Source organism: Oryctolagus cuniculus, chromosome 6 (genome assembly GCF_964237555.1).
Source record: "Oryctolagus cuniculus chromosome 6, mOryCun1.1, whole genome shotgun sequence".
Lineage (NCBI taxonomy): Eukaryota > Metazoa > Chordata > Mammalia > Lagomorpha > Leporidae > Oryctolagus > Oryctolagus cuniculus.
Window position 1 is genome coordinate 133,007,077 of NC_091437.1, and position 22,734 is coordinate 133,029,810.

A 22,734-nucleotide genomic window follows, 5' to 3' on the forward strand; every position below is an offset into this window, starting at 1 on the left:
GGAACTTTCCTAACAACTGTGCATAAAGGATGGAGGGGTGGAGTAGAAGTCAAAAGGAGGCTATTGCTGCAATCAAGGCACAATAACAGAGAGATCTGACCAAAGTAAAGAAATGATCACAGACAAGGCAGAGATCTGAAAGGCATTTTGGAGCCAGAGTCAGTGAAATTGATGACAGGGAAGGAGGTGATGAAGAAAGAGAATCAATAGGACAAGATCCAGGCTTGAGTGGAAAGGTAGAGAGTGGCATCAAGTAAAGGAGAGATAATACCAGAGGAGATGCATATTTGGGGGAGACTTTAATAACTCAAGATGAGGCTATGTGAAGGTAGAAGTGCCTGTGGACTTTCCTAGTATCTGAGAAAATGTATATCCAGGAGTATAGCTTCAAGGAAATTTGACCAACCAATTTCCATGTATATGGAAATTCAGTTTACAAAAAAAGTCTATTTATATTCATGACTTTACTATAGACTGAATTACACCTTGCCCCCAAATTCACTCCCACTACTTCAGAATGTGTTATTTAGAGACTGGGCTTCCTAGTGGATGATTAAGTTAAAAGGACATGTCCAGTCTGATGGGTGTCCTTATAAGAAAGGAAATTTGGTTAGGCGGAAACACATGCACAAGTAAGGAGGAAAGACCATGTGAGGGCACAGCGAAAAGGAGACCATCTGCAAGCCAATGGAAGAGGCTTCAGTAGAAACCACAACTAATAACACCTTGACCTTGGATTTCTAGGTTCCAGAACTGAGAAAATTAAGTGGCATTTTGTTAGGATGCCCTTGCATACAACACAGATTATTCTAGGTTTATGCACCACTTCCTTCAAATGTTTGCCAAAATGGCCACCCCTTCTCCATGCAGCCTATACAATGTCAACACCTCATTCTTTGGGCTCCATTTTCCCTACCTGCTTTACATCCACCCTATAATTTCTACAGAAAACATCAACTAAAAATTCATTTTCTGGCTGGCACCATGGCTCAATAGGCTAATCCTCCACCTAGCGGCACCGGCACATGGGGTTCTAGTCCCGGTCGGGGCGCCAGATTCTGTCCCGGTTGCCCCTCTTCCAGGCCAGCTCTCTGCTGTGGCCAGGGAAGGCAGTGGAGGATGGCCCAAGTGCTTGGGCCCTGCACCCCATGGGAGACCAGGAGAAGCACCTGGCTCCTGCCATCGGATCAGCGCAGTGCGCCGGCCGCAGCGCACCAGCCGTGGCGGCCATTGGAGGGTGAACCAATGGCAAAAGGAAGACCTTTCTCTCTGTCTCTCTCCCTCTCACTATCCACTCTGCCTGTCAAAAAAAATTCATTTTCTTAGTCCATTCATCTAGAGTTCTCCCTAAAAACTACACGAGACACTTCTACCAACCCTGACTGTGCATAATGGTTGAGACTCCTGTTCATGTCATCTTGGAAGATGTCTAGTGGTATATTGGATTAATCCCAATGTTATTTCCTACCTCCCTTGTCAAAAGGCAACCTTATCTTTACAGAAGCCCATAAAATCTCCCACATTACAACCACATTGACATCTGTATCTCCAAAGTGAGCCAGATTGCCAATTTCCACTTTCAAAAATCACGTGGTTGCTCAAGTCAATTCTGGAGGCAAAATTCACCAGGATTGAAACAAATCTGTCTAAAATTAACTTTTCTTTGTCCTTAGTGTGCTGTACATTGAGATTTAATGCTATAACTAGTACTCAAACAGTATTTTTCACTTTATGCTTCTGTGTGGGAGCAAACTGTTGAAATCTTTACTTAATGTATGCTAAACTGATCTTCTGTATAGAAAGAGAAACGAAAATGAATCTTGATGTGAATGGGATGGGAGAGGGAGTGGGAAAGGGGAGGGTTGTGGGTGGGAGGGATGTTATGGGGGGGAAGCCATTGTAATCCATAAACTGTACTTTGGAAATTTATATTCATTAAATAAAAGTTTGAAAGCAAAAAAACAAAAAAACAAAACAAAAAAACATGTCTATTGAGGTCCTTAGCCCATCTCTTAAGTGGGTTGTTGGTTTTGTTTTTGTGGAGTTTCTTGATCTCTTTATCCAAATGGCCAACAGGCACATGAAAAAATGTTCAAGGTCACTAGCAATCAGGGAAATGCAAATCAAAACCACAATGAGGTTTCACCTCACCCCGGTTAGAATGGCTCACATGCAGAAATCTACCAACAACAGATGCTGGAGAGGATGTGGGGAAAAAGGGACACTAACCCACTGTTGGTGGGAATGCAAACTGGTCAAGCCACTATGGAAGTCAGTCTGGAGATTCCTCAGAAACCTGAAGATAACCCTACCGTTTGACCCAGCCATCCCACTCCTTGGAATTTACCCAAAGGAATTTAAATTGGCAAATAAAAAAGAGGTCTGCACCCTAATGTTTATTGCAGCTCAATTCACAATAGCTAAGACCTGGAACCAACCTAAATGCCCATCTACGATAGACTGGATAAAGAAATTATGGGATATGTACTCTTTAGAATACTATACCGCAGTAAGAAACAACGAAATCCAGTCATTTGCAACAAAATGGAGGAATCTGGAACACATCATGCTGAGTGAAATAAGCCAGTCCCAAAGGGACAAATACCATATGTTCTCCCTGATCGGTGACGACTGACTGAACACCAAGAGGGAAACCTGTTGGAGTGAGGTGGACACTATGGGAAATGGTGGCTTGATCAGCATAGCCCTGACTGTTAATGAACAACTTAATACATTATCCCTCTTAGTAGTTTTTTTTTTATCTGTTCTACTTAATATGACTGGTTTAGATCTATAATTGATGCACAGTTATTCTTAAGTGTTGAAAATTAACTGAAATGTGATCCCTGTTGAACATGGTGGTGGGAATGGGAGAGGGAAGAGATGTATAATTTGGGACATGCTCAGGCTGACTTGCCCCAAGTGGTGGAGTTGGAAGCATACCAGGGGATTCCAATTCAATCCCATCGAGGTGGCATGTACCAATGCCATCTCACTGTTCCAGGTGATCAATTTCAGTTCACAGTTGGTCATGGTGGAGGGACTGGGAGTCAAAGGGAGCACATAGACAAGTCTAGTACCTGCTAACGCTAACTGATGGAGTAAATAAAGGGGAGAGTGATCCAACATGGGAAGTGAGATACTCAGCAGACTCATAGAATGGCAGATGTCCTAAATAGCACTCTGGCCTCAGAATCAGCCCTAAAGGCATTCGGAGCTGGCTGAAAAGCTCATGAGAGTATTTCAGGCATGGAAAGCCAAGACACTCTGGCAAAAGATCTCTGCGAGTGAGATCCCAGTGGAAAGAACAGGTCATCAAAGAAGGAGGTACCTTTCTCTGAAGGGAGGAGAGAACCTCCACTTTGACTATGACCTTGTCTAAACAAGATAAGAGTCGGAGAACTCAGAGGGCTTCCATAGCCTTGGAAACTCATGACTGGAGCATAGGGAGATTACTGATGCCATAGACAGGAGTGTCAATTGGTAAAGTCAACAACAGGAGTCACTGTGCACTTACTCCTCATGTAGGATCTCTATCCTTAATGTGCTGTACATTGAGATTTAATGCTATAACGAGTACTCAAACAATATATTTCACCTTGTGTTTCTATGGGGGTGCAAACTGTTGAAATCCTTACTTAATGCATACTAAACTGATCCTCTGTAAAAAAAAAAAAAAAAAAGAAATTATCAATTCCCAACTTGACTCTCACTGGGATTAAACATGACAATAGGTCTGCTCTGATTTCATCATCATTTAAAAAAAATCATCTATTATTTTTCACTTTATGTTTCTGTGTGGGAGCAAACTGTTGAAATCCATACTTAATGTATACTAAGCTGATCTTCTGTATATTAAGATAATCGAAAATGAATCTTGATGTGAATGGAAGGGGAGAGGGAGTGGGAAAGGGGAGGGTTGTGGGTGGGAGGGACGGTATGGGGGGGAAGCCATTGTAATCCATAAGTCGTACTTTGGAAAATTATATGCATTAAATAAAAGTTTAAAAAAAAATAAAATAAAATAAATAATTAAATTAAGTACAAAAAAAAAAACCAATAGGATGACTATAAACTTGAAATCTTGGATGAATTGGCTAAATTCCTTGGAAATAAAAAAGATTACTAAAGCAAAAAAAAAATTAACTTTTGCATTTTCTATCAGTTGATATAATTTAAACCTGAATATATAGAAAAGCTTGAAGAAAACCTTCAATAGGCAAGGTTTGTAACAGTTTATTGGCCACTTTTGAAGAAGATTCTATCCCTGCTTTATGATTTAAAACCATGTATTATTAGAAAAGTCATCAATTTATTCACCCAAAAAGTTAATACACTGCAATTATCTTACTGTCTGTGGTCTGTGCTAACTACTGGAAAGATAAGCAAACCTGGATATTTCCATCCTTACAGACTAACTAGGAAGAAACAGAATCATTAAAAAGTTTTAAGAAGATACTTGGTCTGATTCACCTTAGTTCCATTGAATACTTTGGCTTAATTTTTCTTTACTTCTGTCATCTTTAATTCAACTTCAAACACACAATTCAGAAAAAAGCAGCTGTTTGAACCTAAAGCAACTCTTCTGGCTTAAGATGCTAAGAGTATGGTGTTGATTATATTTGGAAAGCTGTGTTATATTGCAGCTTTTATTACTAGAACTTCAAAATGTTGATGGTGGGAAATAAACATCTCTGGGTGTCGTTTGCTACATTTTGTCCCCAAATATTCCTTCAAAGTTTGAAGCTCTAATCCTCAGCACCTCAGAATGTGACTATCTAGACAAAAGTAAGTCTAAAGAGGGGATTAAGTTAAACGCTAGGGTGGGTATTGATCCAATGTAATTGGTGTCATCCTAAGAAGAAATTTGAGGGTGGGCATTGGCCTTAGACACATAAGAGTGCCTTGGTTTAATTCCTGTCATCAGTCCCCGATTCCAGCCTCCTGCTATTGCAGACATGTAGAGCAGCAGTAATGGCTTAAAAGATTGGGTGCTTGGGGCCTCAGCCACGAACACCAGCCTCCAAATGGGAGTTGTGTTGAGTCCCGGCTGCTCTACTTCCTATCCAGCTAAAGCACTCGGGAAAGCAGCAGAAAATGCCCTAAGTGCTTGGGCTCCTGCACGCATGTGAGAGACCTGAATGAAACTCTTGGCTCCTGACTTCGGTCTGGCCCAGCCTTGGCTGTTGTAGCCATTTGGGAAGTAAGCTAGTGGATGAAGATTTCTCTCTCTTTCTCTCTCTCTCTTCCTCTTCCTCTTCCTCTTCCTCTTCCTCTTCCTCTTTCTCTGTCTCTTTCTCTCCCTCTCTCTCTGTAGCTCTACTTTTCAAATAAATAAAATAAGTCCTGAAAAAAAAAAATAGATTGAGTTCCTAACACCCACTTGGGAGACCTGGATTGAGAGCTCTGCTCTACTCCTTCCAAGCTTTGGACCCTGGCCCAGGCCCGGGCATTGCAGGCGTTAGGGGAGTGGACCAGCACGTGGAAGTTCAATTTCTCTTTCCTTCTGTGTCTGTCTCTCTCTCTGAAAGAAAGAAAAAAAAAGAAAGATCTATCTGTCTCTAAAAGAAAGAGAGAGAGAGAAAGAAAGAAGACAAAAGCAAAAGCAAAATAAGACTTGAAGAAACAAAGGGAGAAGAAGTGTGGACAGACACCAGGGAGTGCAAGCGCAGAGGAACAACCAGGTGAAGAGAGGTGGCCATCTGCATGGCCTGGAGCAAGGCCTCAGAAGAACCAGTGCTGCTAGCACCTTGCTCTTGGACTTCCAGCCTCCAGATGGTGAGACAATAAATTTCTGTTGTCCGAGTCACCCGGGCTGTGGTATTTTGTTATTGCAGCCCGAGCTGACTAAGACAACAGCAGCTACCTGAAGGCAAGGCAAGATCTGTGAAAGGGAAACCAACGGGCTAGCCCAACCATTATGTAATTAATATGAGCATTGCCATATGTGAGATAGCCAGAAAATTCAAACCAATCCATGGAATTTTTTACATTATTAAATATAAATGAGCACAGTGCACTCTCTTATAATTATGTCCTGCTGTTTAAACAATAAACTGCAAAGAGTGTGAAAATGTTTTCACTAGGCTCTTTTATCAGTATGAAATCTGTGACACTTGATGTATCAGTTCCTATCACTGCGGCCCTCATTTCAATACTAAATAAAGGTTTATTCAGCAATCTCCCCTTCAGTCTTCTCAATGAACCGTGATCATTTCTGGCACAATATGGAAAACAGAGCAAACTTTCTTGAATTAATAAAATTAAGTCTGTCAGATGTAGGCCAGTTGGGTATTAAATTCAAACTAGACCAAATACTGGCTGAACATAGTTGCAGCTTGTATAGATCAGATTTGGCATTAAATTCAGTTTGTGATGTAATGTAAATTGTCAAAGTGATACTGCTTCAAATTCCTTGTGGTTTATTTTTAAAATGATATACATCATACAGAAAAATAAAGCTTAACTAAATGTGAAAATAACTACTTAGAAGAACAATAGAATGAGAATGTAAATGGAGCATTCATTAGGAACTGGCACATGGTTCTACATAATAATCCAGAATTTCATTGTTTCCATTTGGATGAAACAGAAACTTGAGAGAAGGCCCAGAAAAATGTGACTTTTCCCTTTTTGTCTATGTGAAACTTAAATATAGATAGATAATATGTGGATGGATGGATGGAACACATTTACGATCTTGAATGGGTGTGAAATTTCTATTGCATTTTTACTAATGAAAAAAGAATAACCTTTTTGACACAACTTTCACAACAGTAACTGTATCAGAATTAGCTGAATTAACCCAACATTGTTAAACTGTATATACCCTTTGAGACACATTCAATATAAGAATTTGAAATACCAATTCCATATCAGAGCTACCATTTCAATGATTTAAGATTTTGTCAAAATATTCCTTAGCTAAAACCAAAAATCAAATCCCAAATGTTCTACAGGAAAATTTAAAAAATGTATATTATAGCAGAAAAACTGATCTTTTTGTCATGTAAAGAGAAAATCCAGACTAAGATTTATCACCCATAGCTACTTTTCTAATTACATCAGAAAGAAAGTTATCTATCCTTTTTTTCATTTTTTAACTTTTATTTAGTAAATATAAATTTCCAAAGTACAGTTTATGGATTATAATGGCTTCCCCCCCACATAACTTCCCTCCCACTCACACCCCTCCCATCTCCCACTCCCTCTCCCATTCCATTCACATCAAGATTCATTTTCAATTATCTTTATATACAGAAGATCAATTTAGTATATATTAAGTAAAGATTTCAACAGTTTGCACCCACACAGAAATACAAAGTGTAAAATACTGTTTCAGTACTAGTTATAGCATTACTTCACATTGGACAACACATTAAGGACAGATCCCACCTGAGAAGTAAGTACACAGTGACTCCTGTTGTTGATGTAACAATTTGACACTCTTGTTTATGGCATCAGTAATCACCCTAGGCTCTAGTCATGAGTTGCCAAGGCTATGAAAGCCTCTTGAGTTCACCAACTCCGATCTTATTCAGACAGGGTCATAGTCAAAGTGGAAGTTCTCTCCTTCCTTCAGAGAAAGGTACCTCCTTCTTTGATGGCCCTGTTCTTTCCACTGGGATCTCACTCACAGAGATCTTTCATTTAGGTCATTTTTTTTGTTTTTAGTTTTTTGGTTTTTTTTTTTGTTTTTTGTTTTTGCCAGAGTGTCTTGGCTTTCCATGCCTATAATACTCTCATGGGCTCTTCAGCCAGATCCGACTGCCTTAAGGGCTGATTCTGAGGCCAGAGTGCTATTTAGAACATCTGCCATGCTATGAGTCTGCTGTGTATCTCACTTCCCATGTTGGATCGTTCTCTCCCTTTTTGATTCTATCAGTTAGTATTAACAGACACTAGTCTTGTTTGTGTGATCCCTTTGACTCTTAGACCTATCAGTGTGATCAACTGTGAACTGAAATTGATCACTTGGACTAGTGAGATGGCATTGGTACATGCCACCTTGATGGGATTGTATTGGAATCCCCTGGCACATTTCTAACTCCACCATTTGGGGCAAGTCCGATTGAGCATGTCCCAAATTGTACATCTCCTCCCTCTCTTATTCCCACTCTTATATTTAACAGGGATCACTTTTCAGTTAAATTTAAACACCTAAGAATAACTGTGTGTTAATTACAGAGTTCAACCAATAGTACTGGAACAAAAAAAAAATACTAAAAGGGATAAAGTATTAAATTGTACATCAACAGTCAGGACAAGGGCTGATCAAGTCACTGTTTCTCATAGTGTCCATTTCACTTCAACAGGTTTTTTTCAGACTTTGATGCCTACTAGGTCCTCTCTTCCAGTTCTTTGTAGAATATATAATACAGTATTATCTAGTCATTCACTGTTTTGCTATGGCACAGTAGGCCTTGCTACTGCTTTCTGACTGTGTTTGGATACATGTTATTCAACCTCCCTGTATATCCCCTTGCGCAGACTTCCCATCCTCTAGTAATCACTGTTGTAAATTCAGATCAACTGGTTTTAAGCACACATATGACAGAGAACATGTATCTTGTGCATCTGGATTATTTCACTTAACCTGATGAATTCCAGTTATACTCACTTTGCTGCAAAGATTTCATTCCTTTTTAAGGTTGAATAATATTCCATTGCATATATATCACATTTTAAATCTATGTACCAGTAGACATCTATATTGATTCTGTATCCTTGCTGTTGTGAATAGTGCTGCAATGAACATGAAAGTGCAGGTATCTCTTCCATATGCTGACTTCATTTCCTTCAATTATATACTGAAGTGGGATAGCTGGGCCATATGGTAGATCTATTTCTAGTTTTTTGAGGAACCTCTTTGCTGATCTCCATAATGACTGTACTAGTTTGCATTCCCTCCGACAATATTCCTTGGCTCCACATCTCCACCTGTATTTGCTAATTTTTTGTCTTTTTGAAAAATCTATATTATCTCGAGTGAGTTGGTACCTCATTATGTTTTTTATTTTCATTTCCCTAATGACTAGTGATATTTAGCATTTTTCCATGATTCTTTAAACCATTTATATTTCTTCTTCTGAGAAATGTCTATTCAGATCCTAATTTTTAACATGACAGAAAACAATAAAAATCATTAATTTTAGCATGGGACACTCTGATGGAGTTTCAGACTGCAGGCTTACACTTGGCCCATCCCTCTGCCTGGCCCTGCCCTAGCTATTACAACCCTTTCAGGAATGAACCAGTAAATGGAAGATCCATCTCTCTCTCTCTAACCCCGTCTGCCTGCCAGTCACTCTGCCTGTCAAGTAAAATAAATATTTTTACTAATTTTGGGGTCTAATTAAAATATAAATATATTTATGTAGTCAAATATTTAGAGCTCTTTCAAATAATTATACTGTTTTTCACCCATTCAGTAAATTATCTCAGTGTGTATGTTATCAGCCAAGTGCAATGGTTCAGACATGGTCCCTGCCCACATGAAGTTTATAGTCTAATGAGAAAATTAAACATTCAGTAAGAAAACACAAATATAAAACAGATAAAAATTTGATTGCCTGTTATGTAACAAGGCACTGTTACAAAATATTTAACTGTTCAAAATATTTTATGTATTTTTTTCATCCAATCAATCCTCATTAATAGTGGATAATGGGTGATCACTATTATTTTTAGCCCATTTAACTCATGGAGAAACTGAGGAACAAAGAAGTTAATCAACAGTCCAAGGTCATACAGTCTATAGATGGCTTTTAAATCCATGCACTCTGACTCAAGAGCTTGTATTCTTTTTTTTAAAAAAAATTATTTATTTGAAAGGCAGAGTTACAGAGAGACAGAGGCAGAGAGAGAGATCTTTCATCCATTGGTCACTCCCCCAAATAGCTGCAACGGCTGGATCTGAGCTCCTCCAACATGGATGCAGGGGCCCAAGCACTTGGTTCATCTTCCACTGCTTTCCCAGGCACATTAGCAGGGAGCTGGATTGGAAGTGGATTAGCCGGGACTCGAACTCTCACCCCCATATAGGATTGCAGAGCTAACAGGCCACTGCATTAACATGCTGAGCCACAGTGCTAGCCCCAAAAGCCTATATTCTTTTTTTTTAACTTTTATTTAATGAATATAAATTTCCAAAGTATGATTTATGGATTACAATGGCTTCCCCCTCATACCGTCCCTCCCACCCACTACCCTCCCCTTTCCCACTCCCTCTCCCCTTCCATTCACATCAAGATTCATTTTCGATTATCTTAATATACAGAAGATCAGCTTAGTATACATTAAGTAAGGATTTCAACAGTTTGCTCCCACACAGAAACATAAAGTGAAAAATAATAGATGATTTTTTTAAATGATGATGAAATCAGATCAGACCTATTGTCATGTTTAATCCCAGTGAGAGTCAAGTTGGGAATTGATAATTTCTTTTTTTTTTTTTTTTTTTTACAGAGGATCAGTTTAGTATGCATTAAGTAAGGATTTCAACAGTTTGCACCCCCATAGAAACACAAAGTGAAATATATTGTTTGAGTACTCGTTATAGCATTAAATCTCAATGTACAGCACATTAAGGATAGAGATCCTACATGAGGAGTAAGTGCACAGTGACTCCTGTTGTTGACTTTACCAATTGACACTCCTGTCTATGGCATCAGTAATCTCCCTATGCTCCAGTCATGAGTTTCCAAGGCTATGGAAGCCCTCTGAGTTCTCCGACTCTTATCTTGTTTAGACAAGGTCATAGTCAAAGTGGAGGTTCTCTCCTCCCTTCAGAGAAAGGTACCTCCTTCTTTGAAGACCTGTTCTTTCCACTGGGATTTCACTCGCAGAGATCTTTTGCCAGAGTGTCTTGGCTTTCCATAAAAGCCTATATTCTTAACTCCTGTATAGCATACCCCTCTCAAATATACCATTGTAAATTGTGATGAGCAGTGCAAAGAACAGTACCACCTACAAAAAAAAAAAAATGTATAGGAAGTCTAATTTAACTTGAGGCTGTCAAAGAGAAGCCCCTCAAAGGTACTTACTTTTTTTAATCTGGATTGTGAAGGAGGTTAAAAGAAGATAGGAATGGGTTGGGAGGGGGAGAGTCTCTACCAGAATAAACAGCATGTCTCCAGGTCCTGGTATTTAAAAAAAAATAGTTGGTCAAGAATACTTTTCCTCAAACTTTGCATTGCAAAAGGCCAAGATGTATTCTATATACATTCTTCCTCTCTCTCTCTCAGTACATTTAATTTTGATTGAAATCCAAACATTTCTACATAGACTGTCAGTGTTTGTGGGCTTGGCTAAGCAACTCTGCTACAAATTGCACTTGTTCCATAAGTCAGAAATGAGGAACTGTTAAGCAGAATAAGAATCATGAAATTTTCTGAAAAAGATCAATGAAAAAAATGCTTAAAGACACAGAGGATTGCAAAATTGCTTTGCAAGGTACCAATTGTATCTGCAATACAATTAAAAAATATATAAATAAACCTAGTGGCAAAAACGATCATTTTCAAATGTGTTGGTATCTTGAACCAAGTTTTAGCCCTGCAAACTGTATGTTTTCAATTTTGTTGTTACAATCAAGAAAGGCTGCCAGGCAGAAGGATATGTGTAGGCAAAATTAAAGGCATAAAACATCATGGCGTGTTCTCAGAACAGCAAGGAGCCCAGATTTGGCTGAGTTGGATAGAAAGAAATAGAAAGGAAAAGCTTTCAGGAGAAACGTGAGGCTGGACAGGGAAGTAGGACCAGATTGCAGGGGAAATTATAAATCATGCCAACAGCTTTATCATTTAGGAAAGGAAACCTCTCAAAGTTTCAGGTAGAGATGCACATTTAGGGAACATGAAGCAGAGAGAAACCTAAGAACCAGAGAAAATAAAACTAGCTAGCAGTTACAAATATGTCCATTGAAACAATAATTAATTTGTAATAATGGTACAAATGAAGTATGAGACTAGAAAGATAAAAATCACTGATAGCAAATGTGTTTTTATTAACTGTAAGTCTTTAAAAAGTAATCATCATAAGCTTTATATGGTGACATCCATAAAACTGGTGAGCTACCATATGGAAAAGCAGACATTGTGTGCCTAAAATAAAATAAATGTTCAATAAATAGTATTTTATTTGATAAGTTTCAATACCAACCATGTTCCAGAACTCTAGTATTATTTGTGTTCCATGTTTGGTGACACTCACCTCCAGAAGAGGTCAAAACAATAAATTCAGGGGAAAAACTTAAAAATTATTTTGTAATTTGAAACTTACAAGTATTCAAGGCACTGATTGTCCACATCTTTAGTGATAACAGGCCAAGAGGCATCATTCAAAACCATTTCTCATCTTTAGGCTCATTGTTAATTCATCAAGACCCTGGTTTAGGGTCTAGACCTCAAAATAATTAGCCCATGTCATTTTGGGGAAAAGATTCCAACCATGGACTTCTCTGAGCTAAACCCCTATGTCTAAAATATTCACTCAGAACTCAACTTGAAGAAGCTGGGGTGGGATGCAAAGTAAACATACACTATGTGCAGCATTGGGACGGGTATTTAATGCTCCTTCACTGCACTGCCTGTGAGTTACCCCTGTGACATGTCCAACACTCCGAAATACCCTGATGCACCTTCTTCTGGAAGCAGATAGAGTGAAAGAATTTAGGCTTTGACATAACAGCATCCCTCAGTGTTAATCCTATCACCTCTACCAGTGCCGTGTCTCCAGGACAAAGACCTTATCTCAGTCATCTGTCTTTGTTCATCATTTAGCAGAACAAATGACGCAGAAGAGATGAGTAATCAATTTTAAAAGAAAGAGGGAAGGAAACTGTATAATGTGGCAGTCCAGAGACCATTTTTAGAAAGGAGTTCAGAACACATTTAAGAATTCTACCCGCTGGGGCCAGTGCTGTGGCGCAGTAGGTTAATCCTCTGCCTGAGGTGCCAGCATCCCATATGGGCACCAGTTCTAGTTCCAGCTGCTCCTCTTCTGATCCAGCTCTCTGCTGTGGCCTGGGAACGCAATAGAAGATGGCCCAAGTCCTTGGGCCCCTGCACCCATGTGGGAGACCCAAAAGAAGCTCCTGGCTCCTGGCTTTGGGTCGGCCCAGCTCTGGCCACTTATTTATTTATTTGAACTTCAGAATTACAGAAAGAGAGAGAGGGAGAGACAGAGAGAAAGGTCTTCTATCAGCTGGCTCATTCCCCAAATGGCTGCAATGGCCAGGGCTGGACCAGTCTGAAGCCAGGAGCTTCCTCTAGGTCTCCTTCATGAGTGCAGGGTCCCAAATACATGGCTCATCATCCATTGTTTTCTCAGATGCATTAGAAGGGAGCTGGATTATAAGTGGAGCAGCCAGGACTCCAATAGGCCCAAATGGGATGCGAGTGCCATACCCACTGGGCCACAACATTGGCCCCTGGACAAGAAACATTTTACAAAGACAATGTAACAGCACTTGTTCTTTGTCTGCCACTATCTGTTTTCCCATTTTTCTACAACAATAGAACTTTCCAATTTTAGCTAACCGTACAACTACCTAGAGTAACAATCGTACTATCTATGTGTTGTCATAGGAGTAAGGTCTGGCTGGTGGCATGTAAGGAAAAGTAATGTGCACAATTTTCAGGCCATGTCTCTCAAGGAAGCACTTATTCCTCCTTCCTGAAATGCAGATGTACTGGGTGCCCTGTTGAACATATATTGAGGTCAACAGCCTCTAAGCCAGGGAAGGTAGAGCAGCTCGGGTCTGGGCCTGGGTCTGAGCAGCCATGCCAGCCCTGTACTACCCACCTTCATACTGTTAGGTAAGAGAAAGCCAATGTCTCACTGCATAAGGCAGTGTTTGGGATCCTGATTACGTGTCCTGACCCCAGATTCTCATGAACCCAGGGGGCCCATGATGGCAGATTCCTGTGTCCCATTCTGTCTTCAGATCTCAAGATCTCCTTCCCACTCATAAAATGGAACACACATTCCTTGGGAACCAGAAATCAGCTTATTCATTTGGTTGCTCAAGATAAGTGTTAGAAGTAATTCTCAGTTCACTGAAACATTTCCCTTCAAAATCTGGAAGGTCATTTAGCCAAGTGGCTTTTCTCTTCTCAGTGTGCAAAAAACAAATATGCCAAAGTATACAGCACATCAAGTTCTTATTTTGAAAAGAGTGAGGACATCAAATGGCCTATCTACATCTGTGTGCCTCTATCTCTCTCTTGTTCTAATTTTAAATCTACTGAAGACTCATAGCTTTATGAACTGTTGGCTAATATCAAAGCAATTTTTAACACAGGAAAAAGAAGTTTTAAACTGGCCCCTTTGCAAATAAGTAGGGTACAACATTCATGTCCAAAGTCCCATATGGCATAAGGTTGTCTTTATAATAATCTCCTATTTCTACGCTGGTTTCAGCTGTAGGCCAGGAATATCTTAACTGTATCAGTAAAAACAAAACTCAGCTACATGTTGGAATGTCTGATCATTGAGCATTTCTCCTACAATGTAAATGCATGTGAATTTTGAAAAACTCAATAGAGTAACCTCTAATGTTTTGATTTTACAACAGTGGGGCAACCCTGCAGTGCAATTAGTGGAATGTGTGACTTTGAGCTTGTCACTTTGCCTTCCTAGAGCTTGTTGTTTTCACCTATAAACTACAGAGAGTAAGCATTCCTGACTTACAGGATTGCGACATGAAACAGATCAAGACCCGAGCAGAGTGCCTGGCACATTATAGGATTGCAGTAAATATTAGCTATTATTCATATTATGATGTGATTAGTATTGGCCAAAAATATTTGCAGTATCTGTACTCTAAAATTTGATCTTCTTCCTGCAGGAAGATGGAATTCCTTGACCATTATCTGCTCTAGTTATTTAGTCCAACTAGGTTTATTCTGTGCAATCCCTGTATTTACAAAGTGGCTAAACATCAGAAATGAGTCTATTCCCATGAAAGAGAAGGAACTAATAGTACAAAGGACACTTTTCAGTTAGCTCTTTAATAGCTACTTGAACAATCATATCAAATTGCTGTGGGTCTCTGTCTAGTGACAGTCAAATCAATACCTCATGTGCTTATTATGTGTTTGATAATTAACAAAGTATCTTTCATTATTAATGAAATATGATTACTACTCCACTTATTTGAACACTTAATTTTAAAAGTCCACTCACAAAACATCTTAATCCCATGTGATTTTCATAATAAAAATTATTATTTCTGGTTGTGTGTGTGTGCATGCATGCGTGTGTGTGTGTGTGTGTGTGTATACACCAAATTGTGTAATAAAAGTTGCTATTAAATACTTTGACATGTGGGGGGAAACATGAATATTCTACCTTTGTGCCACAAATAGCTATGAACCCCAAATTATGAAATAACATAATGGAAAGGTTACTGGAACTTCATTCTTTATAGGGCTGTGTCAAATAAGAGTAAGAAGATAATGTAAATCGGCCGGCACTGTGGCTCACTAGGCTAATCCTCCACCTTGCGGCGCCGGCACAATGAGTTCTAGTCCCGGTCGGGGCGCCGGATTCTGTCCCGGTTGCCCCTCTTCCAGGCCAGCTCTCTGTTATGGCCAGGGAGTACAGTGGAGGATGGCCCAAGTCCTTGGGCCCTGCACCCTATGGGAGACCAGGATAAATACCTGGCTCCTGGCTTCGGATCAGCGCGCCGGCCGTGGCGGCCATTGGAGGGTGAACCAACGGCAAAAGGAAGACCTTTCTCTCTGTCTCTCTCCCTCTCACTGTCCACTCTGCCTGTCAAAAAAAAAAAAAAAAAAAAAGATAATGTAAATCAAAAAAAGGTATGTTTGTGAAATGGACTTTGTCATAAAACAGAACTAATTAATTGCATACTATTTTTTAAAGATGTATTTATTTATTTGAAAGACAGAGTTACAGAAAGAGAGACAGAGAGAGAGGTCTTCTATCTGCTGGTTCACCCTCAGATGGCCACAACAGCCAGAGCTGCACCTATCCGAAGGCAGAAGCCAGGAGTTTCTTCTGGGTCTTCCACATGGGTACAGGGGCCCAAGGACCTGGGCCATCCTCCACTGCCTTCCCAGGCCATAGCAGAGAGCTAGATTGGAAGAGGAGCAGCCGGGACAAGAACTGGCAGCCATATGGGATGCCAGCGCTTCAGGCCAGGGCTTTAACCTGCTGCATCACAGCACCGGCCCCAGTAATTGCATACTCTTAAGTGGATTAGGAGTAAAAGTTCCAAATGTAGTACAAGGAGTAGTAAACGTTTCCAACTGGATGGTGAAGCTTCCCTCGCCTTCATTTAGTGCTTATTTAAAAATGTATGTTGTATCGTATTTAGGGAACCAACATCCATTCAGCACTCTGCAGATTGCTTTCCCACCACCCTTGCACCTTCACACCCCACCTAGACTAATCAAGAAAAGAACAGGTTTCCTGATTTGGAGAATAAAAATGAAATACAATCTTGCATCTTGATTGTTTCTTTAAAGTACTGAACTAAGGCCATTTTGCTTAATTTCTTTTCAAATCATTTGTGTGTGAATGTGGCTAACACATGATACTTACAATGTAAAAGGACTTTGAAAACCAGATTTTAATAATCCTTAGGTGGCTCTATGCAAAGCAGATGTTCTACTATATTTTCCAGATGCTAGCTGTAAGCACAATTAATTAAAGACAGTGCTTACATATCATTTTAGTGCATTTCAGTACATGGTTAAAACTATGTTAGAGAAAAAGGAAAATGAACAAAAGCCAGGACTGCTTAACTGCAAAGCAAGTTGCCAAGAAAGATCAAGTTCACATATGTTATGCCATTGATAGGCAGAACTAAAAAGCAACTGTAACCAAACTACGAAGCGCTTTCTTGGTGCATTGTGACAGCACTAAGAAAGATAAAATGCTAGTTTCGTTTGCAGTTTTGCATACTACATGCCTATGCGAAGATTTCATCTCAGTAATTAGCTGGTCTAGAAATTTCTAGACAACCTAAGAGGTCAATTAACACTTTAGGAATAGAAAACCTCATAAAATAGATTGAATTATTTTATCCAATCTGCCAGAGAAGACACTTTCTACATTCAAATAACATGATGTTCATTTTGCTCTTTCAATATCTTGAAGGTTTTCTTTCATTGAGCACTATCTTGTCTTTTGTGTGATCTGTAAATCATCTCTCTTCAATATTTAATTTAACGCAATGAACACTGAGTTCCCAGTAGATTTAAAGACCTATACTGAGGGAGACAGGGATAAAGTCAGCTAGAATTCCTTGCTCAGAGATACAAGTCCTCATTCAGAAAATGACAAGGAGTAGGCGCACAGGAACACATTTTACCTAGCAACACCAGAGAAGTGAGTGCTTTATTTAATAAGGCTTTCTTATCTAACATGTTTTGCTTGGCTGTGATACTAGTTGCTCAGTAGGTACAATTGGGAGAGTACTAAATTCAACACCTTGTGGCTGCTGCTGTGGCACAGTGGGTTAAAGCCCTGGCCTACAGTGCCAGCATCCCATATGGGTGCCAGGTTGCATCCTGGCTGCTCCACGTCTTATCCAGCTCTCTGCTGTGGCCTGGGAAAGCAGTAGAAGATGGCCCAATCCTTGGGCCCCTGCACCTGAGTGGGAGACCCAGAAGAAGCTCCTGGCTCCTGGTTTCAGATCAGCTCAGCTCTGGCCATTGCAGCCATCTGGGGACTGAACCAGCAGATGGAAGAGCTCTCTCTCTCTCTCTCTGTAACTCTGTATTTCTTATAAATAAATCTTTTTTAATAAATAAATAAATTCAACACCTTCTCTTTGAACAAAAATAAGATCAGGAGGTTCTATCAGTGCACACACCCTAGGGTGCTGTGGGCTCTGCAAAGCACTGTGCAAAAACTAATGAGCATTGATATGTAGTCCTCTGATGATAAAGAACTTACTTGAGTCAAGAGTCTCTGTGGCAATCTGGTAAACATTTCTGTGGCAAGATTACAGTTTAAAAGTGTGGAAGTATCTTTTAGGGTCGGGAAAATGAGCCCCAAGGGTTGGTTTTAACCCCACTATAAAACAAACCATTGCTCTAACCCATGAACACTCATCATTATCAGGTTTTCTCTACTTCATTTGTTCATTTTATTTGTTTATTGTCTTTGTTTCTCCCCTACTCCTAAAAGGTGAACTCTAGGAGGGACCTGCTCCATCTCTAGTTCTGGACACACATCAGACACTGAGGAGAGCATAGAATAAGTATGCTGAATGAATTGAGTCACAAAAACTGGAGTGCTACCACTAGAAATACCACCTTACCACATGGAACACTAAAATAGGATGACTTCTTGTTTGATTTTATTGTTTGTCCTTTTTCTATACTATTTCCTCCAATCTTACAAAATTTACAGACATTTATCTGTTGAGAGTTTGCAGCTGAACTATGAGTAATAAGATAACATTCAGAAAACTCTCTGAATTTCTATCATAAACGATTGTATGTAAATAAAAGAGGACATGTACAATTGGCAAAATATGCACTTTGTATTCACGGAATAAATCACACATTTACTGGGTTTCTACAGGGAGCCAGACACTTCCATAGAAGTCACTGATGTGTCGGGGCACCGGATTCTGTCCCAGTTGCCCCTCTTCCAGGCCAGCTCTCTGCTGTGGCCAGGGAGTGCAGTGGAGGATGGCCCAAGTGCTTGGGCCCTGCACCCCATGGGAGACCAGGAGAAGCACCTGGCTCCTGCCATCGGATCAGCGCGGTGCGCCGGCCACGTCGGCCATTGGAGGGTGAACCAACAGCAAAGGAAGACCTTTCTCTCTGTCTCTCTCTCTCACTGTCCACTCTGCCTGTCAAAATAAATAAATAAATAAATAAAAAAGAAGTCACTGATGTTAATCCTCATCAGCTCCTATAGGTGGACAGGATGATGTGGGATTTACCACCTAGGAACGAAGCTCGTATTGGCTGAGCTTCTTAAGGAGCTGGGATTTGAACCTAGTCTAATCCAATATTTTGTCGTAACTTCTGGGTTTTTTAATGTTTATGTTTCCATCCTAGCAGACAGTTCAGTGCTGCATTATTTTTCTATCTGGCCAGGGAATGTGCCCTGGTAAAGGGCAAGCCTTCTTCCTAGAAGTATCTACTACTTGCTGGAAGCAGCAAAGCCTGATCCTTAGCAGCTTAAGTTCTGGGAATAGACTCTTTGCAACTGGCACTGGCACTCCTGGTAAGAATTGCTTCAGAGTTAACATCTTTATGCCTCAGCCGCTTCACCTATAAAACAAGGATAACAAATCATAAATGATAACCAGTGTTAATAGGAATAGATCATTAGTTATTTGTTAGCCACTGTTCTAGTTCTTGACTTTTTTTAAAGATTTATTTATTTGAGTGTTACAGAGAGGGAGGGAGGGAGGGAGAGAGAGAGAGAGAGAGAGAGAGAGAGAAATCTTCCATCCTCTGATTCACTCCCCAAATGGCCACAACAGTCGGAGCTGTGCTGATCTGTAGCCAGGAGCCAGGAGCTTCCTCCAGGTCTTCCACAAGGGTGCAGAGGCCCAAGGACTTGGGCCTTTTTCTGCTGCTTTCCCAGGCCATAGCTGAGAGCTGGAGTGGAAGTGGAGAAGCTGGGACTTGAACTGGTGCCTATATGGGATGCCAACACTGCAGGCGGCTTTACCTGCTACACCACAGCACTGGCCCCTACTTCTTGACTTTTTTTTAAAGATTTATTTATTTATTTATTTATTTTAAAGGTAGAGTTACAAAGAGGCAGAGAGAGAGAAAGAGAAAGAGAGAGAGAGAGAGGTCTTCCATCCGCTGGTTCACTCCCCAAATGGCCACAATGGCTGGAGCTGAGATGATCCCAAGCCAGGAGCCAATAACTTCCTCCAGGTCTCCTCTGTGGGAACAGAGGCCCAAGGACTTGGGCCATCTTCCACTGCTTTCCCATGCCATAGCAGAGAGTTGGATCAGATGTGGAGCAGCCAGGACTCAACCTGGTCCCCATATGGGATGCTGACACTGAAGGTGGCAACTTTACCCGCTAAGGCACAGCACCGGCCCCACTTCTTGACTTTTAGAAGAGTTGAAAACATGTCCCCAAGGCTTCCATCCCAAGTGAAAAATCAATTTTTGCAGAACTTCCTTAAAAAAGCAAGACTGAGTCTACTTCATATATATCTGTGGAAAACGGAAAAGGAGAAAAGATTTTAATATGGGTTTTCATACAAATTTTTCAAACTCTTTCCTGTTCTGTAAACTTTCATAGGTTATTAAGACAAACCTATTAGCATTGATGTCAAGATATCTAAACTATCTCACTTCATTCTCTCTCTTATCTCTATATCACTCTGGAATTTATCGTGAGATTTTTAAAAAACGAGATCTTTGTTGAAATATATTTTACAAATCCCATGATTCACTCATATACAATGTAGAAATCAATAGTTCTTGGCATATTCACCATGTTATTTAACCATCACCACAATTTTAGAATATTTATACCACCACCCACATACAGCCCCCAAACCATATCCTTTTTCCTCAACTTCTCCAACCCTAGGCAACCACCAATTTACTTCCTGTCTCTTGGAGACTTTTTAAATGATTCAAAGGTTAAATCAGTGAATGAATTTAAATTTCATAGCCAGAGTATGTAAAAAATTTATAATGAAAATTTGCATCATTTCTTACTCAGAAATAAAAATGTTAATGATACGTAAGGAAAAAAATGGTTTTTATTTGTTAAAGGCAGAGACATAGAGAGACAGACAAAGAGAGATACAAAGATCTCCCATCTACTTGTTCACTACCAAATACCTCCAATAGCAAGGACTAGCCCAGGCCAACACAAGGAGCTAGGAACTCAATTTGGTGGCAGGGTCCCAAGTACTTAAGCCATCACCTGCTACCTCTCATGGTGCACATTAGCAAGAAGTTGGAATCACGAACAGAGCCAAGACTTGAACCCAGGCACTCTGATGTGGAATGGGGCATCCCAAGCATCTTGATCACTATATAAGGGCTCCCTCCAGAAATCCGTGTTACAATCAACACACATATATATGTACCATCTACTGTGGTACAGAAAATAGGAGCGAGAGTAAGATGCTACCTCGTCACAATGAACTTGAGAAAAATGGGACATGGATCATCAAGAAATGTCTGGCAAGGTTCTCTGATCACTCAAAGAAAAGGCATCTGTGATGACTAGCAGACAAGGAAAAGAAATTGAAATCATGCCATCAGGGACTGATAAAGTTAAGAGGGGCAGAAATTATCATTTTCAACTACAAGTCAGGCTTGAACTTTCTTTATAGTGCAAATTGTGCACTATGTAGCGAAAAACCCTGAGTTTTCGATTTACAAAACACATATGTGAATATTAAGTGGATCCATCCTCTAAGTTCTCTTAAAACATTCTGGGGAATACATTCTGTAAAGTAAGAGATATGAGAACGGCTTGTTTTTCTTACAAAATTTCTAATTTTGTTATGTGGAGCAGATTATTTCTGAGATCAAGAAAAGCAAATACGGAAAAACTTCAGGAAAAAAAAAGATAACTTTTTATATCACAAAGAGACAGGTGGGCTCTTTAGAGATGGTCATTGTGTGATGACTGGGGGATTTCCTGATTGAAACCTGTTCTGTGTAAATCCATTTCCTTTGCCAGATCCTGAATTTCACTAGAGTCTTCAAGGGGATCCATTAAACACAACTTCTCTTCCCTGCCTGGATTCTGGATGACCTGAAAAGTAAGGTGAGAATAAGGTTGATATAAGTTAAAATATTACCTTTATATTGAGAGAGCTGGGTTGGAAAATACGGCTGACACCTGCAGACCAATGAGATACTAACATCACAGTCAAAATTCCCAAAGGGATACTAACAGCACAATCAGAATCCCCAAATGCCTGGAAGGAGCCTGTCCCAAGAGAAGCCGCTGAGGAGTTAGGCTCCCTGCCTGCAGCTAGCGCCCTTCATGGGCCACACCTGCTGCTATGATTGGAATTGTAAATGGCTCCTAAACTCATGCAGACATTTAAAGCACAAGTCATAAGGTGATAGTACCAGGAGGGTGGAAGTGACCCAGCTATGGTGTTTAGGAGGTGGGCCTTCCGTTGCTGCAGGCATGCTCTTGGGAGGTAGTTCTCGCGAGAGGTTTGGTTATAAAAGCCTGAGAGTTAGGCCCAGCTGCTCTTTCTGCTTCTTAGCTCGCCAGGTGATCCTTTCTCTGCACATTTTGTGCCATCCGCTGCCCTCACCAGATGCCAGAGCAATGGAGCTTGGATTGTGAACCTCCAAAACTGTAAGCTGGAAAATCTTTCCCTTTTATGAAATTAGTTTCTAAGGGTGTATCATTGCAGTAATGAAAAGCTAACTCATACACAAGCCCAGTTCTGGGTAGATCAACCTACCTGCCAAGTGGCAGTGACTTGGAGTCACCTGGAGGGATTTTAAAACACACATCGCTGGGCGCCACCTGCAGTGTTACTGATTTGCATTTCTAATAAGTGCCCAGGTGATACTGGTGCTGCTGGTCTGGGGATATTTATACTTTAAGAACCCCCCATCCCATTAAGGCAGGAAAGGCGCATCTCCTACAACCTCCACAATAGTCATTGGTCATGTTCTATTCTCCTCCCTTTCATGATAGGCATAGTGGTGGTGGACAGTGGTAATAAATCATTTGCTGGATTGAATCAAATAGTAATATACTGCTGCTTTCTGTTGTAATTAACAT

The 22,734-nt window shown here is 40.2% G+C and overlaps 1 long non-coding RNA gene across 1 annotated transcript in view; it reads left to right on the forward strand.

Annotated features, from left to right (window-relative positions):
* Positions 1–22,303, forward strand: part of LOC127490753 (uncharacterized) — a 55,642-nt gene extending 33,339 nt beyond the window's left edge. The window contains exons 2-3 of the long non-coding RNA XR_007919143.2: positions 21,664–21,750; positions 22,205–22,303. This is a non-coding gene — a long non-coding RNA (uncharacterized lncRNA). The remainder of the gene's footprint in view (positions 1–21,663; positions 21,751–22,204) is intronic.
* The last annotated feature ends 431 nt before the right edge of the window (positions 22,304–22,734 follow it).